The sequence below is a fragment of the Globicephala melas genome, chromosome 15 (assembly GCF_963455315.2).
Source record: "Globicephala melas chromosome 15, mGloMel1.2, whole genome shotgun sequence".
Lineage (NCBI taxonomy): Eukaryota > Metazoa > Chordata > Mammalia > Artiodactyla > Delphinidae > Globicephala > Globicephala melas.
The window spans coordinates 15,283,472-15,300,674 of NC_083328.1; the positions used below are offsets into that span (position 1 = coordinate 15,283,472).

Consider the following 17,203-nt stretch of genomic DNA (forward strand, 5'->3'; position numbering starts at 1 on the left):
CTTTCCGGGAAAGCCTTACTTCTCTGGTGCATCCTATTTGCCCTGCACCCAGGCAGAGAAGGCTCCAGGAGCCAGAGAGAGCCCTCAGGCAGGCAGGTACTGGCAGCTGGAAACCTGGCCAGCTTGCATGGGAATGATAAACACTGAGGGGACGTGAATGGAGCAATTGCAGTGTCTGCTACAGATACTCAGATATTTTTTCATAGCACTCATTATTACATGAACTTATATTGCATATTTATTTAGTTTATCTATTGTCTGACTCCCCAGCTAGAGTCTATAAGCTCCAGAGAGCAGAGATTCTTGTCTGTCTTGCTCATCACTCTATTTCCAGTGCACAGAAGAGTGCCTGGTTCATAAGAGAGATCCCCCCGCCCCTCCCTCAGAGAGAGAATTCTGGAAAGAGGGCAGGATAGCAAGCACCAAGAATCCTTCCTCCCCAACTAGGTAGCGATTGTACCAGAAGAATCTCTCTGATGTAACTATTTAGGAGCTCTGAGTCTATAATGCACCAAAAAAAAAAAAAAAGACCTGTGGTTAATTTCAGTGTATTTCAGCTCTTAGCACTGCAGCAGCTACCTACACTACCTGCAGCTACCTCACTAACTGCAATCCCATGGCAAGCTTTGCAGGAGCAGGTTGCATGAAGCTTGTAGGAACCAAGGTGTCAAGAACCCATCCGTTTATGATGCCTGTCATGGAATCTTAACTACAAAATCTTCAAAACTTGAAATAATTTGAGTGAACCAGTGTTCCTAACATCAAATCAATCTAAATAGAGCATAAGGCGCTTTGCTGGGTCAGATTAAAAACAACCTCCATGCTCTCTCGTCTCCTCGCTTCCAAGACGACCAGGAAAAGAAGGAATAATGGTCGTGCCAAAAAGGGGCGCGGCCACGTGCAGCCTATTCGCTGCACCAGCTGTGCCCGATGCGTGCCCGAGGATAAGGCCATTAAGAAGTTCGTCATTTGGAACATCGTAGAGGCCGCAGCCGTCAGGGACATTTCCGAAGCGAGTGTTTTCGACGGTGAGTGAGCTCCTGGCGCGAACTGTCCTATGTGCTTCCCAAGCTGTATGTGAAACTACATTACTGCGTGAGTTGTGCCGTTCACAGCAAGGTAGTCAGGAGTCGTTCTCCGGTAGCCCGGAAGGACCAAACACCTCCATCCCGATTTAGGCCTGCGGGTGCTGCGCCACGACCTCCGCCAAAGCCCACGGAAGGAGCTAAGTCCTTAAAGGCTAAAGAAATACGGTCCCCTGGAAAGACAATAAAACGGAAATTATACTTTAAAAAACCCCCACCATTTGCTTAGTGATTTACGGGTCCCTTTCACAGACATAATCTCTTCTGATATTCATGCTCAAACTATGAGTTAGATGCTATTATTAATTCTAATTATCATCTTTCTTGTGCAGAAGTTCTTTTGTTTCATGTGGCCAAATTTATTATTAGGCTTTTCTGTAACTTGTTTAATAAACCTCCAGAGTTAGAAAATTTTTTTCATCTATATATTCTTCTCAACTACTTCTTTTCCTTCCATTATTTAACTTCTTACTTTGTGTACTGTTGAATTTTCTGGGTGCAGTGTGAAACAGGGAATCCAGTTTCATTTTTGTCCATATGAACAAATAATTTTCCAGTTCCATTTACTGAAAAGAGTTTAAAATAAGCTTTTAGAAGGAAATTTTACTTTCCTATATTTGTCAAATTTTTTTTTACTACCCATCTGTTTTCTACCCAAGTCAGTGTAATGCAAGATTCCAGTGTTACGTATCACCCCAGAGCAATTGTCTTCTTTCTGAGTCTGAGTAAATTAGGGTATCCAGAACCCACAGCCCCACTCTGTGGAAAACCACTTCAAAGAGAAGAAACTTTTGTTTCCTCCCCAAGGGCAAAAATGATGGGCAGCAGAAACCTCGAATCATAACCCTATTTCCTACTTGAGGCAGATTCAATGGGCAAAAAAGTCATCATTTGCAGATAGTATGAAAATCCAACACCATTAAGTGATAACTTGTTAGAACTAATCTTATTCAGCAAGATCAACATATAAAAATCTAATCCATTTCTTGTTCAGCTAAGACTAATTTTCTGATTAGAAAATATAATAGGAAAAACACCATTCGTAGCACCAAAAAGCTATAAAACACGTAAGCATAAATCTAACATGAAATATGTGTGAACTATTTATTTTTTAAGCTATTAGTCTTTCCTAAAGGACATAAAAGAATAGAGAGGGCTTCCCTGGTGGCGCAGTGGTTGAGAGTTCGCCTGCCGATGCAGGGGACACGGGTTCGTGCCCCGGTCCGGGAAGATCCCACATGCCGCAGAGCGGCTGGGCCCGTCAGCCATGGCCGCTGAGCCTGCACGTCCGGAGCCTGTGCTCCGCAACGGGAGAGGCCACGACAGTGAGAGGCCCGCGTACCGCAAAAAAAAAAAAAAAAGAATAGAGAGAGATGCCATATTCATGGGTGACAAGGCTCAACATTATAAAGATATCAGTTCTCCGTCAGATTACTCAGTAATTCAGTGTAACCTCACCCAACAGGATTATTATCGAATTTGACAAGCTGATTCTAAAAATCACCTGGAGCAGAAAACACACAAGAATAGCCTAAAAAACTATGAAGCATACCTTATTACATAACTCCATTCCATAGCCAGACATGCCATATCACAGCACTACCTTAAAGTCAGATAAGCAAAGGTAAGGTGTTAGTTCTGGAATAAATACATAAAACCAAATACATAAAACCAATACTGGTGTATATACAAAAATCTGATATTCCCACCAGAATTAATATATTTCTTTTAATGAAAAAGCAAACAAACTTTATCTGATCCCACTTCCTCCACCAACCACTGCCCCATTTTTTTGTGTCACTTTTGCAAAGCAAATTCCAGACCAGTTGTCTGTATTTGCTGTGCCCAGGTCTGCCCTTCCCACTCTCCCTTGAACCCATTCCATTCCAGCCTTTGCCCCACCCCAGCCTCCACTTCCCCAAAACTTTTTTCATCACTGTCACCAAGGATAAGTGGTTAGCTCCAAGAACTGGTTTGCAATCTTCATCTTAAGGGATTCCAGAGCAGCTTTTCACATTTGCCCACTCCTTCCAGGGATTAATTTGTATACTGGCTTCCAAGGACCCTCACTCACCTGCTTCTCCTTCACCTCCATCTCTCCTTCCAGGTTCTTTGGCCAATCCCTCCTTTTCTCCCCAACCTGGTAAGGAGGATTCCAGAGCTCAGTCCTTGGGCCTCTTTTTTTATCTACTCCTGTCTTTGGGTGGGCTCAGGGCTATAAACATCACCCATATGTTGCTAATCCTCGGTTTCTGTCTCCAACCCAGACCTCTCCTGAGCTCCAGACTCGGATAGCCAATGGCTCGCCCCATGTCTGACAAGCTCCGCAAACCAAGATGTCTAGACCTGAACTCCTGATCACTCCCAGTTATGCTCCCCTCATCTGGGCCCATCTCAGCCTCTAGCGCATGAGACAAGGCTAGGCCAAGGCACAACTGATTCCACCGGTAAAGTTACAATGAGCCACTGTTAGGTCCATACAGTTTATTACTTACATAGACAGCAAAACCAATCCTTCCATAGTCGTCCTACACAACAAAAAGGACGATACCAAAAAAGGGAGGCTATATCCTAGACTAAGAGACAAAGCAGTTTTAATCTGGAGCTCTGCTGGGGGGGCAGGGGGCGGTGGGTGAGGCAGAGAGCCTCATGCATAATCAGAACCTGGGACATGAGTCATGACTCCTGAGGCCCTCCTAAGGGACGTAGGAGGTGAGCAGGGGGTGGCCCCCGAGCAGCTCCTCATCCTCTGTTCCAGGAAGATCACAGACGTTCTGCTGAAACTCAGACAAGCTGTGGTTCAAGCCTTTGCCTGTGTGGCCCATGTGGTAGTGCCAGGTGGCTGGGGGCACCATGGCAGCGCTATTCCCCCACTTTCAATCAGTGGCAGTAGTGTCCCTGTGAGACAGGCTGGCGCCTGGGACTCTTTGCTGCAGTGCTGTAATGCTTGCATCCAGACAAATGTCTCCTTGAGCAACAAAATACAAAGAAACTGTAAGGGGCTATAACTGCATGCATGCGCAGTTGGGGCAAATTCTGGACAAAAGATACAAAAAGACCAAAAAAAAAAAAAACAAACGCAACTGCCACTTCTGAAGAAAAGGGAGCTAAAACAGGGTACTGCACATGCCCCCTGCAGTCAACACCACCTAAGGTGTGGGCAAACCACCTAAGCCACGCCTCCAACCCCACCCCCTGGACACACCCCTACCCTCGCCCCATATAAAGAGCTGGCTCATCCCCACCCCCTTCGGGGAGCGAGCAAGGAAACCTGTTACTTGTTTTTACCCCCTCCTACAGCTGCAGGAACCCCAATACAGACTTGCCTGAAGTTCCTCACTGGCCTCTTCTCAATTTCAGTTGATTGGGGAAGGCCAAAAACCCTGGTCAGTAACACTTAGAGTCACTCAGACTGAAAGTCATAAGGAAATCCTACGGCTCTACCTTCAAATATGTCCAAAAATATAACCCCTCCTTACCAACTCCACTGTTACCAAAATTGTGGAAGCCACCATTGTCCCACCTGGAATGGAGCCTTAGACCTTGTCTGTGCCCCACTGCTTCTCTATTTCCCTCCAACAACACAAAGTCAGTTTTCAACATCGTAGCTAGAGGGAGCCTTTCAAAACACAAGGCATATATTATTCCTTTGCTCCAAAGCTTACAAAGTCTCCTCACCTCGCTGAGAGTCCAAGCCAGTCTTTCCATAACCTGCCAGGCCCTGCGTGATCTGTCGTCCCAGCCTCCACCCTTGCCTCTCCTTCTCTTTGAGCCCTTGCTCCCCCCACTCCAGCCACATTGGCCTCCTTGCAGTTCTTCAAGTCCAGCACATCGGCTCTTCCCTCTGATTGGAGTATTTTTGCCCCAGATCTTTGCATGGGTCACTCCCTCACCTCCTTCAAACAAGTGGGTTTGCTATCAAATGATTCTCCATGCTCAGCCTTACAAATCCTCTCTGCCGTGTTTCTTCTCCCAAACTTTCCTGGCTTTGCTCTCAAGAGAAAGAAGGTAGCAGGGTCTCCATCTCCTGTTGCCCCGTGCAGCACCCAGGATCAAGGCTCCTCTATCCCCACCACAATCTCTCAGACCCATCTCTCCAAATCTCTTTTCCCTCACCTAGCCAGACAACTTACCTCTGTCTAAACCCCTCCAATTTGCCTGACATACCACATTCAAAGGCAATTGCCTCACAGGATCAACCCTCCTAAGAAGGTTCTGGGAAGTACCAACAACAAAATATTGTTTTTCCATTACACTGAATTGCCAAGGAAAGTTCCACTTGAATGTTATCCTCAACAATCTGGTTAAGCCTTTGATGCCTGGGGCCAGACTTGGGGGGTTAAAATCCTAGCTCTATAAGCCTGGGACCTTGAGCAAGTTACTCTCTGGACCCCGTTGTCCTCAACTGGGGAATGATGGTAATAATAGTACTCACCCCTTGGGGTTGTTGTGATGATTAAATGAGATAATAGATGTCAGAGTGCACGTAGTGAATATTCAGTCAACATTAGCTATAACTATTTGACCCACTGTGTCTTGGGCTGACCATGATATGGCTGGCATGACCCCAATGACACATAAATGGTATATTGGCATCAGAGTTGCCTGTCACTCAGTTGGAAGCATTCTAGACTTTTCCACCTGCTCCCTCAGTTGTCCAAGCAGGGAGCCAAATGTCAGGCAGATCAGAGAAAAATTCCTACCACAGGCTTGATGGGTGTCTTGGGCGTTTCCACCAAAATCGTACTAAGAACATGGTTGGCCAGAGGTCAGTCACAGGGCAGGGTCAGATGTGCACTGCCACCACCCCTGAAATACTTCCCCTGCTTCCCATCCTTGAAAGCAGAAGTAGCTCAGGATCTGACCTGAGCAGAACAGAGGAGAAAACTACTAATTCCTGGAATAGGACGGGGAGGAAGTTGTGCTTCTGTCAGGGGAGGAGAAGAACCAGAAGCTCTTTTGAGCAGATTATTTTGCTTCTGGGGTGAGGGGGGTAGACGCAAATGTAAAAGGGCAACCGCCTCTCCCCAACCCCACAAGCCAGGTTCTTCTGGAGCGTGAGTCTGATGTGTCCTAAGATATCTGACTGTTCAACCCCTAAGAAGTTGGGGCAGGCCTAGGAAGCCACTGTAATTGTATTTCTTTCTCCCAATTGTATGAGCTATGCAAACAGTATTATGACAATACTAAAGAAAACAAGAAAAAACAACACAGAGTCCCACGACCATAATATATCAGCTTTTCTGCACAGATACTATTTACAAACTTGTCATGATAGGATAGGTTTGATTCTGTACTATGGTTTTGTCATATAACATTTTAGCACAAATATTTCATGTAGCTTTCCAAGACTTTATTTTTAAAAGTTTATTAGGGTATAGTTGATTTACAATGTTGTGTTAGTTTCAGGTGTACAGGAAAGTGATTCAGTTATACATATACATATATTCATTATTTTTTAGATTCTTTTCTCATATAGGTAGGTTATCACAGAATATTGATAGAGTTCCCTGTGCTATACAGTAGGTCCTTGTTGGTTATCTATCTTATATATAATAGTGTGTGTGTGTTCATCGCAAGCTCTACAGGGATATTCTAATGGTATAAAATATTCCATTAAGTTGAGAAATTTTAGTGTTTGACTATTTTAGGCAATACTGCATTAAACAACTTTCTACACACAGCTCTTTGCAATTCTTTTCTTCAGATATAATTTTTTAAAACATTTTATATTTATTTTGGCTGTGCTGGGTCTTAGTTGCGGCACACAGGATCTTCATTGCGGCATACGGGATCTTTGTTGCAGCATGTGGGCTCTTAGTTGCGGCATACGGACTCTTAGTTGCAGCATGCATGTGGGATCTAGTTCCCCCACCAGGGATCGAACCTGGGCCCCCTGCATTGGGAGCACAGAGTCTTACCCACTGGGCCACCAGGGAAGTCCCCAGATAGAACTTTTAAGATGAAATGACTGGGGCTAAGATGATGCACACTTTGGGACCCTTCCTACTCACTGCCAAATGACTCTCCAAATGGGTGGTACTACATGCATTCTATTTTGAAGCCAATGTTTGCAGAAAGCTTTATAGTTTCAAGCCATTTTATAAATTTTTGTCTCAACACCCCCGGGCAGGTTGGTCTGACTTCCACCTCCACTCATTATTCTGTCTGTCTCTCCAATAGGAACTGGAAAAGCTGTTTACAGGTTTTCCCAACCTGTCTCACAGCGAGGAGTGGTCATGTGACCCCATTCTGACCAATGAGATGTAAAGGAAAGCCTTGATGGACAGAGGGCTGACACTGCCCCTCCTTGACCATCGATGTTCCCTTCTCCCCCCTCCCCCTTTCCAGAATGCGGAAGTGATGCTTTGGGCAAACTAAATTTCGAAGGAGTGGAGGTAACAAAAAGGGAATTGGAGTCTATTCACAGAGAGGAGCAGAGATGTGAGGGAGCGGCACAGCCTCTGAGAGAGGGGTGAAGAGCAGCCTGGTTCTGGGGGTGCTTAGTCCCCCAGAACACACGTCCTCACACCTGAGCCCCATGTATCTTCACACCAAGCCCCCATTTTCTTGCAGAAATTCAGGCAGGTCTCTATCCCTTGCAGATAATCAACCCTGCAGGGATTACAGCAGTTCTTCTCACGATTAATATGTGAGAAGTGGGTGGATTTAAAGGATCCAGGCAATTAGGGGTTTGTTCTTCCCAAAGCACAAGAAGAGAGGAAGGTGTTCATACACCAGAGGCCCACTGATCGCTGTCTGAACCACTTGCAACCTGTGGGCGGTGTGGAGGGTGAAGCAGGTTGTAGGAGTGACAACCAGGTGTCCGTGATTTTCCAACAATCCCAACTTCAAGTTTTTTAAACTTGAAGTTAAAGCGTGCCCCCAATTTGTGGCCAAATAGGTCCAAGAATCAACAGAGAAAAGGGATCCCATTAGATCCATCTTTACACTCTCTTCAAAGCAGCATCAGTCAGCAGAAAGCCAACTGGGCACAGAAGTGCTCTGTGGAAAGTGAAACATAAAGGTTGGTCATAAACATAAACATTGGTCAGAGTCAATCACTGGAAGCTACATGGCGTCATGGTTAAGAGTATGGCGGTTGACCTTGGTTCAGTTACTAGCTCTGCTTTCTTCTAGCTGTATGACTTTGGGCAAGTTAACTCACTTCTCTGAGCCTCATTTTCCTTATAATATAATTAGAGATCATGTTACTTAACAATAGTGGACATTGGTTGTTTTTAGGCCACTCAGCATTCATTCCCCCCTTCTTTTACTAATAACAGTCAATTTCCTGTTGGCCAGCTACCTCCCCACCATTGTATACAGTCCTGGTGAGACAATAAATCAAGGTAAGTTAAGGTGCCTTACCTTTTCTTAACTAAATGAGTAGCCTCTTGCCCAAAGCTAGGCAAAGTGGACTCTATATTTAGTTTGAATTTTGAGCACAGTGATGCAAGGGTAGAAAACTAATGTTTGGTTTATTTCTCTCTTGGCAGGACCTCCAAAGCCATGGTTTCTGTCCTCTCTGTGTTTTTCAACCCTCTCTTCCATTCTTTAAGCCACTCTATTTCCTTCCAGTAAATTCCATTTTTTACTTGTTAGCTAGAGTCTGTTTCTGTTATTTTTGCCCAGAATGCCCTAACTGATGCACTACGTAACAACAATCAAAAACTTGTAAGGATTAAGTTAAATAATGTATGTGGAAGAGCTTAGCACAGTGGCTAGCATATAGGATATGCCCAACAAATGGTAATTTGTATTAGTCGAGGGTGAGGTTCAACTGCTGTCATAGGACCCAAAATCTTAGAGGCTTAAGCTAGACTGTCCTGCTGACAGTCCAGGGAGGTAGAGAGGCTCCACAGTGTTGGAAAGCCCGACTCCTTCTAGCAAGTTGCTTTGTCATCCCAAGGTACTGTTCTCATCCAGCCCATCAAAGATGGCCCACCGCCATGTCCACCCTCCAGCTGGCAGGAAAAATAAAGAATGTGGATGTGACTCTTTCCTTTAAGAGTGTGACCCAAAAGTTACACATGTCATTTCCATTCCCATCTCATTGGCCAGAACTTAGTCACATGACCACACACGGCGGCAAAGAAGCCTGGGAAACATAGTCTTTATTCTAAGTAGCCATGTGCATGGTTAAAATTTGGAGTTGAATTAGTAAAGAAAAAAGAGGAAGACAGATACTAGGAGACAACTAGCTCTCTCTGCCACGTTATCATTGCCACGACACTAAACATCCTCTGGATGAAACGTCTCCGGTTTGACAAAGTAACCTTGATCCTTGATCTGATGCTGTATCATTATTGTCACATCCAGCTTCAGGGCCTCCATATTCAGGGCTTTACAGGCCTTGGGGTTCAAAGAAAGGCTGCACGTATAAGAGCTTTCCTCCAGAAAAGTTTTGTGTGGCTTAAATAAGATCAAGAAACAGGGAGAAACGGGGACTTAGTTGTTCTAAATGAAGGAACGAGGGTTAGAGAATGGGTACGCCTGGAGAGGCCAAGGAAGGCAGGCATTACCCCCTCCAAGGGGCTCCTCAGCAGAGAAGGGGGCCATGGTAAAGCCAAATATCACCCCCAGGAACACCTTGAAGCTCAGATCCTGAGGACCACGAGCAGGAGATGAACCCAGCCGCACACGAGTCAGATTAGGGGCACCTCCGACAGCCAATAGGCAGCCAGGCACATGAGGAGCCCTCTGTTCTCTCTCCAGTTCTTTCCTCCCAGTCTCTCACCCTGGAGGAGCTACAATCAGAAGAGGGAAGAGGAAAGCAGGAAGAGTAAGACAGTAGATCACAGCCCCATCCTCTCGAAGTCCCTAGAACCAGAAATGGACCTTATATTGTATGGTGAATTACATATACATCTATCTTTCCCCCAGACTATTCATTCAACAGATATTTACTGCATGCCTATTATGTCCCAGGAGCTGTTCTGGGCTCTAAAGATATACATGTGAACAAGAAAGGAAAAAAAATCCCTACCCTCAGAGAGTTTATGTTCTCAGGGAATAATAGACTCTGCTTCACTAGAGAGCTGGGATTGTGTCAAATTCATGGCTCTATCCCAGGGCCCAATATTATCTTTGACTGGGGCTCAGTGACTGTTGTTTAGATGAACCACATCACAATTTTGATTTTGTGTTAAACACTTGCGGTTTCCTCTCTGCGTCCAATTTCCCTCTTCTCAGCAACTTTCAATTCCCATTTGAAGGACTATGTCTGAGGGTGAAGTATGTGGACTAAACTAAGACAATTTGTATATTCCAGACCCTTGACTTCAGTGATGGGTTTAAGTATGGGCATGTGATCTAAACCAGACGAATCACAGTGGATCTGAGGAAAAAGACGCTTTTGCTCTTTCCAGTGCAATATAAACCTTGGACTCAACTGGAGCCATTTTTGCTATTGTGGAGAAAGTCCACCTGAGGATGAACCAACACATCACAGAAATAGAGCCAGATCCCACTTGAAAATGTGAAACTCTGGATCAAACCACAGCTGAACTCCTCTCTACCTCTGGACTTTCCAGCTGTATGACTCAATGAATTCTTTTCATTGCTTAAGTCATTTTGAGTTGAATTTTTCATTTGCAACCAAAAGCATCCCAACCGATTCAGAGATTTTGTTTTACAGAGTGGAAGAATATCCAAGTAGATATATGACGCAGACAGTTTCTAAAAGGGAGTCCAACACAAAACTGAAAGACAGAGTGTGTGTAAATCTACATGAGGTATCGAACAGCCCAAAGAAGAAGCAGAGAACATCAGGGGGTTTATTTGGAGATATTGGAAAGCTCTTGCCATATAATATGGATAAGAAGAGAGAGTTCAGACTTCTAGGTGCCTTCTTCAAAACCTTTCAATAATTTCTTATCACCAACAGTTAAAAGCCAAACTCATTAGGCCCTGACAATTTAGTCCATAAATACCTTTGATTCATTTCTAATCATTTATAGCCCAAGCACAATATATCAGTTACACTTAGCGTGCCCTGTATGGAAGCCAACATCCAAGATGGCCCCTAACAATCTTCCTATCCTAATATTCATACCCTTGTGTAGCCCCCCTTCCACGCTGAATCATGGCTGACCTGTGTGACCAAGAGAAGAGAGCAGAAGTGAAGGTGTGTGGCTCCCAAGGCATTTCAGCTTCTGTCTTGCTCCCTTGGATGGTTCTGTCTCTGGAGGCTGGAGGAAGCCACCCACCATGCTGTGAGGACACTCAAGCTACCCTGTAGAGAGACCCTGGTGGAAAAGAACTACTGAGGGGAAGGTATGAAGATTTCCCATATACCTCCTACCCCCATATATGCATAGCCTCCCCAATCATCAACATCATCCACCAGTGACATTTTTACTGTCTCCATAGTTTTACCTTTTCCAGAATGTCATATAGTTGGAATGATACAGTATGCAGCCTTTTCAGACTGGCTTCTCTCACTGAATAATATGAATTTAAGGTTTCTTCATGTCTTTTCATGGTTTGGTAGCTCATTTCTTGCTCGTGATGAATAACATTCGGTTGTCTGGATGTACCACAGTTTATTCATCCATTCCTCTCCTGAAAAATATCTTGGTTGCTTCCAAGTTTTGGCAATTATGAATAAAACTGCTGTAAATGTCCACGTGCAGGGTTTTGTGCGGACGTAAGTTTTCAGCTCCTTTGGGTGAACACCAAGGTGCATGGTTGCTGGATTCATGCAGTAAGAGTATGTTTAGTTTTGTAAGAAATTACCAAACTGTCTTACAAAGTGACTGCACCATTTTGCATTTCCACCAACAATGATCATTGTTATTTTAAGCCACTAAGTCTGGGGCCATTTGTTATGAAGCTTTAGATAACTAGTTCAACCTACCATGGAACATGTCTAGAATGCCTTTCTTCTGCTTCTCTTTGTCATCCTCAGAAACTCCTGCCTGCTTTGATTTTCCTACTCAGACCCAGGCTGTCTTCCATACAGCTCTATTAAGAGTCCTCACACTGGGATCTCGTTAAGGGTTTAAGACGTTATTTTTTCCACTATTGTTTATTGAAGGCAATTTTTTAATTTTTATTTTTTATACAGTCTTTAAAGGTTACACTCCATTTACAGTCACTACAAAATGCTGGCTATATTCCCTGTGTTGTACAATTCATCCTTAGAGCCTATCTCACGCCCAGTAGTTTGTACCTCCCACTCCCCTACCCTTATATCGCCCCTCCCCCTTCTCCCCACTGGTAACCACTAGTTTGTTCTCTATACCTGTGAGTCTGTGAAGGCAACAATTTTGAATTACCCAATTTATATTCTCAGGACTGAGCATGGTACATGCCATGTGAAAGGAGCTTAGCAAATACCAATGGAATAAATAAGTAATGGAAAGTTCAGCTCTGGGCAAGACAAAAAATGACTTCCACTGGTCTAGGGAGCAAAGAAGGAAGGAGTGGAGAGACGAACCAAAGATATTATTGCAGGACGGGTCTCGCTCCCAGCTCCTTAGTTCACATTGAAAAACTCCTTTTCCTGGTCATAAATATGCCAACGAAGCCTAGGTAAGCTATAGTAGGTGGTTCCATAGTGGTTTTCACTCTCAAAAAATTACCCTGTGGATAGAAAAGTGTAAGAACCATTGCAACATAAAACTGGAGCAATCATGTGGCCAAAAGCTGAGTGTCATGGCCATGGTCAGGGGAGGGAAGGAGGCTGGATTTGACAGTGTCCAGAAAAGAGGAACATCTGGTTTCAGACACTTCCTGCTCACAGACAGAGCAAGAGGAAGTGGGGTTTAAAAGGGGACCCATCAGTGGGGTTAGAAAAGCCACGGACTGGGTTTATTTTTGCAGAATCTTTATAATGAAGGTTATTTTGAGGGTAGAGAGTAGAAAGGTCTCAGAGTTAAAGCACTGAGTCTAGAAACAAACTGGAATTTGAGAAAAGGCTGGAATCATGTCCAGTTAGAACACAGGAGGGAGAGGTGCATCTTGGAAACATTAGAAAGTAGAAATGGAGAACAAATTCAGATTCAGTTCTAGATATAGGATTTAAGTGATGGATCTGAACAAAACAACTAATAAGGTAGCATTAATAGATATATGTGGAAGATTAACTTTCAGAAATAGGATATAGGGCTTCCCTGGTGGCGCAGTGGTTGAGAGTCCGCCTGCCAATGCAGGGGACACGGGTTCGTGCCCTGTTCCTGGAAGATCCCATATGCCGCGGAGCGGCTGGGCCCGTGAGCCATGGCCGCTGAGCCTGCGCTCCGCAACGGGAGAGGCCACAACAGTGAGAGGCCCAGGTACCGCAAAAAAAAAAAAAAAAAAGAAATAGGATATAGTTTTTTAAGCACTAAAGCACATTTTGCGAAAACCATTCCAATTTTATGCCACACAAGGGCAGAAATAGGGAACTTCCTGGTGGTCCAGTCAGTGGTTAGGACTTGGTGCTTTCACTGCCATGACCCGGGTTCAATCCCTGGTTGGGGAACTAAAATCCCACAAGCCTTGAGGCATGGCAAAAAAAAAAAGAAAGGCAGAAATGATACACGCCATATTCTCTGATCATGTTACATTAAGGTGAAAAATAGAAAATATCAAAAATACAACTAAAAATGCCTAATTTTGAAAATTGAATATTGTAAGAACTTAGAACAAATAGTTAATGCACAGTAATAATAACATATTATATTTTAAAGTAATAATAATAAAACACTAACAACAATTGACATTGTATGAGCATTTGCCCTGTGCCAGGCACAGCTCTAAGTGCTTTGCATGTGTTAACTCATCTAATCTTCACAGAAATACTACGAAGATATTATTATCCCCATCTTGCAGATGAAGAAACTGAGGCACATAAAAGTCATGTAATTATACACCAAGTTTTTACAACAGAGTTTATATCTGTTGGGACGCTTTGGGCTACAAATTAATAGAGATCCCAATTCAAGCAATAGTCAATGTATCATATCACAGAACAAAACAAGAGGGTGTCTCCAAAGCTGGGTATCCAGCTGCTCGGTGGCATTATTAAGGACCCAGTGATTTCGTGTCATTTCATTTGAATTCCATGATTTTGCTGAACTGAATTGTTCTCAAGTTTCTCTTAACTACTATCAGGGTACTTCTCGCTTTCCCTTTTCCATACACAATGAGGCTCGTTTGCCTGAAGCATTTAGCTTCCACAGTACCTACTACTGTAGTTTGCTTAGTCTCTTGCTAGACCCTTGCAATTGAATCCATGAATTCTTCACTCATTCATTTAGTCATCAAAATACTATGTATTAAGCAACTATTATGTGCCAGGCCTTGAAGATCTAGAAATAAGCAAAACACATGAAGCTCTTGCCCTCGTGGACCTTACATTCTATTTGGGGAGTGTAGCAGACACTGTCAGCATCCTGCCCTCAAATCCCTCAGATCCTAACACCCTCATACCCTGCTGGTCAACTTCCAGATGGCTGGTAGGCCCACACCCCATAAGCTAGAAGTGCAGAAAGATCAATACCCACCCCATCTCCAAAGCAGCTTTCAACCAATTACTTTCAGAAGTTGGTATATCAGTATCCCATCTCCCTCACACCTTAGGTGGGATAATTGTGAAGTATGTGTTTTTCATCATTTCCCAGAGTTTTCCCTCTGGATTAAGGTCCAGTCACTCACTAAGGTGACTGGCTTAATAATGTACTGCCCTTTGTAGAAAGTTTCAATTATGCAAGATAACTAAGTGCTGGAGATTTTGTGTACAGTGTGGTAATTGCAGCTAATAAAACGATCTTGTATACTTGAAATTTGCTAAGAGAGTAGATCTTAAACATTCTCACCACAAAAAAAAAAAAGATGACTATATGAGATGATGGATGTGTTAGTTACCTTGAATCTGGTTAATCATTTCACAATGTATACATATATCAAAGCACCACATTGTACCCTGTAAACATATATAATTTTTATTTATCATTATACCTCAATAAAACTGGGGGAAAAAATGAAAAAAAATGCACCTGGAACTTCCCTGGTGGCAGAGTGGTTAAGAATCTGCCTGCCAATTCAGGAGACACAGGTTCAAGCCCTGGTCTGGGAAGATCCCACATGCCGTGGAGCAACTAAGCCCGTGCACCACAACTACAGAGCCTGCACTCTAGAGGCCACGTGCCACAACTACTGAAGCCTGCGCACCTAGAGCCCGTGCTCTGCAACAAAGAGAAGCCACCACAATGAGAAGCCCGCGCACCTCAGCAAAGAGTAGCCCCCGCTCCCCGCAACTAGAGAAAGTTGCGCAGCAACTTTGTGCACAGCAGCAAAGACCCATCGCAGCCAAAAAATTTTCTTCTTAATTTTTTAAAAAACGTACCTTTTCTGGAATCTAAAAAATAAAACAAAGTAGTGGATATAACAGAAAAGAAATAGACTCAGGAATATGGAGAACAAACTAGTGGTTACCATTGTGGAGAGGGAAGGGGTAGGGGCAAAATACAGGGTAGGGGATTAAGAGGTATAAATTATATCAATTACTATGTATAAAATAAACAAGCTACAAGGATATATTGTACAGCACAGGGGAAATAACCAATTATAATGACTATAAATGGAGTATAACCTGTAAAAATTTTGAAGCACTATGTTGTACACCTGTAACGAATATAATATTGTAAATCAACTGTACCTCAATAAAAAAATAAGGTAAAATTAATTAAAATAAAATAGGGAATTCCCTGGTGGTCCAGTGGTTAGGATTCCGTGTTTTCATTGCCAGGACCTGGGTTTGATCCCTGGTCGGGGAACTAGGATCTGGCAATCCAGCATGGCACAGCCAAAAAATAAAATAAAATAAAATAAAAATTCGAAATGCACTCTTTATTGGCTTCCTTCCCTCCCCACCCCTCTGCCAGTGATCCCTGCACCTCCCTCATACTCGGAGTCCTTGTCTCAGGATCTGCTTCTGGGAGAACTAAAACCAAGGCAGAGACAGATGCTAATCAAGAGTGAGGACATTGCTTCAAGGAAGTCAGACGTCCGCCACGTGAAAGGCTGCTGAGGCGTAAAGATGAAAACAGAAGATTGTCCATTGGGTTTAGCAACACAAACACAAAAAGGCCGTTGCAGAAGCGTGGGGCATGTGGAAACCAAGCTGCTGCGGCTTGAAGAGTGAGTTCAAAACAAAAAAACAAAAAATATAGGTGTGGTCTCCATACCAGGAAGAGGGAGGGGTGATGACCTTGGGGACTGTGGCCACAGAAGACAGGGTGACAGGAGGTGAGATGGACAGATAAGGAACTGGATGGAACCCGTGGTGTGTCTGGACGTACCTAGAGCAGACTTAGACACCTGGCAGAGAGGCTGGTGACTGAATTAGGGATAACCACGAAGGGAACCAAGAGAAAGACAAGTATTCATTATACAGAGAACAAAAAGCTATGCAAGAGAGAAAAAGAGGCACTTCCCTGGTCGTCCAGTGGCTGACTCCGTGCTCCCAGCACAGGGGGCCCCGGTTCCATCCCTGGTCAGAGAACTAGATCCCACATGCGCTGTAAGAGTTTGAAGGCCGCAGTGAAGATCCTGTGTGGGAGCAGACAAATAAATAAATAAATATTTTTCTAAAAAGAGAGAGAGGGCTTCCCTGGTGGCCCAGTGGTTGAGAGTCCGCCTGCCGATGCAGGGGACACGGGTTCGTGCCCCAGTCCGGGAAGATCCCACATGCCGCGGAGCGGCTGGGCCCGTGAGCCATGGCTGCTGAGCCTGCGCGTCCGGAGCCTGTGCTCCGCAACGGGAGAGGCCACAATAGTGAGAGGCCCACGTACTGCAAAGAAAAAAAAAAGAGAGAGAGAAAAAGAAATCAAAGTACATTACATGGTTCTGCCATGAATAGCATATACGTAGTCATCATAATATAAAGCCAGAATATTGATTTAATCAAAAATAAAGATTTACCTATATTGGGAGGATGGAGGAAAAAGAGAAGGAGATTAAAAAAAGAATCTTCCATAGTAGGAAGGCCTAATAAATAATGGCTGAAAATTAAGAAGTAGCATTATAAGCAAGTTACTTAGAGTTATGAAGATGAATACCAAAATTAAGGAAAGTGAATGCCAGCAGGGGGGAAGGGGGCAGGGGGAAGGGGAGAAAGACAAAGGAAC

At 44.0% G+C, this 17,203-nt stretch overlaps 1 pseudogene; it reads left to right on the forward strand.

Moving 5' to 3' along the window:
* Positions 1–820: 820 nt before the first annotated feature.
* On the forward strand, positions 821–1,314 carry LOC115861055 (small ribosomal subunit protein eS26 pseudogene; annotated as a pseudogene).
* The last annotated feature ends 15,889 nt before the right edge of the window (positions 1,315–17,203 follow it).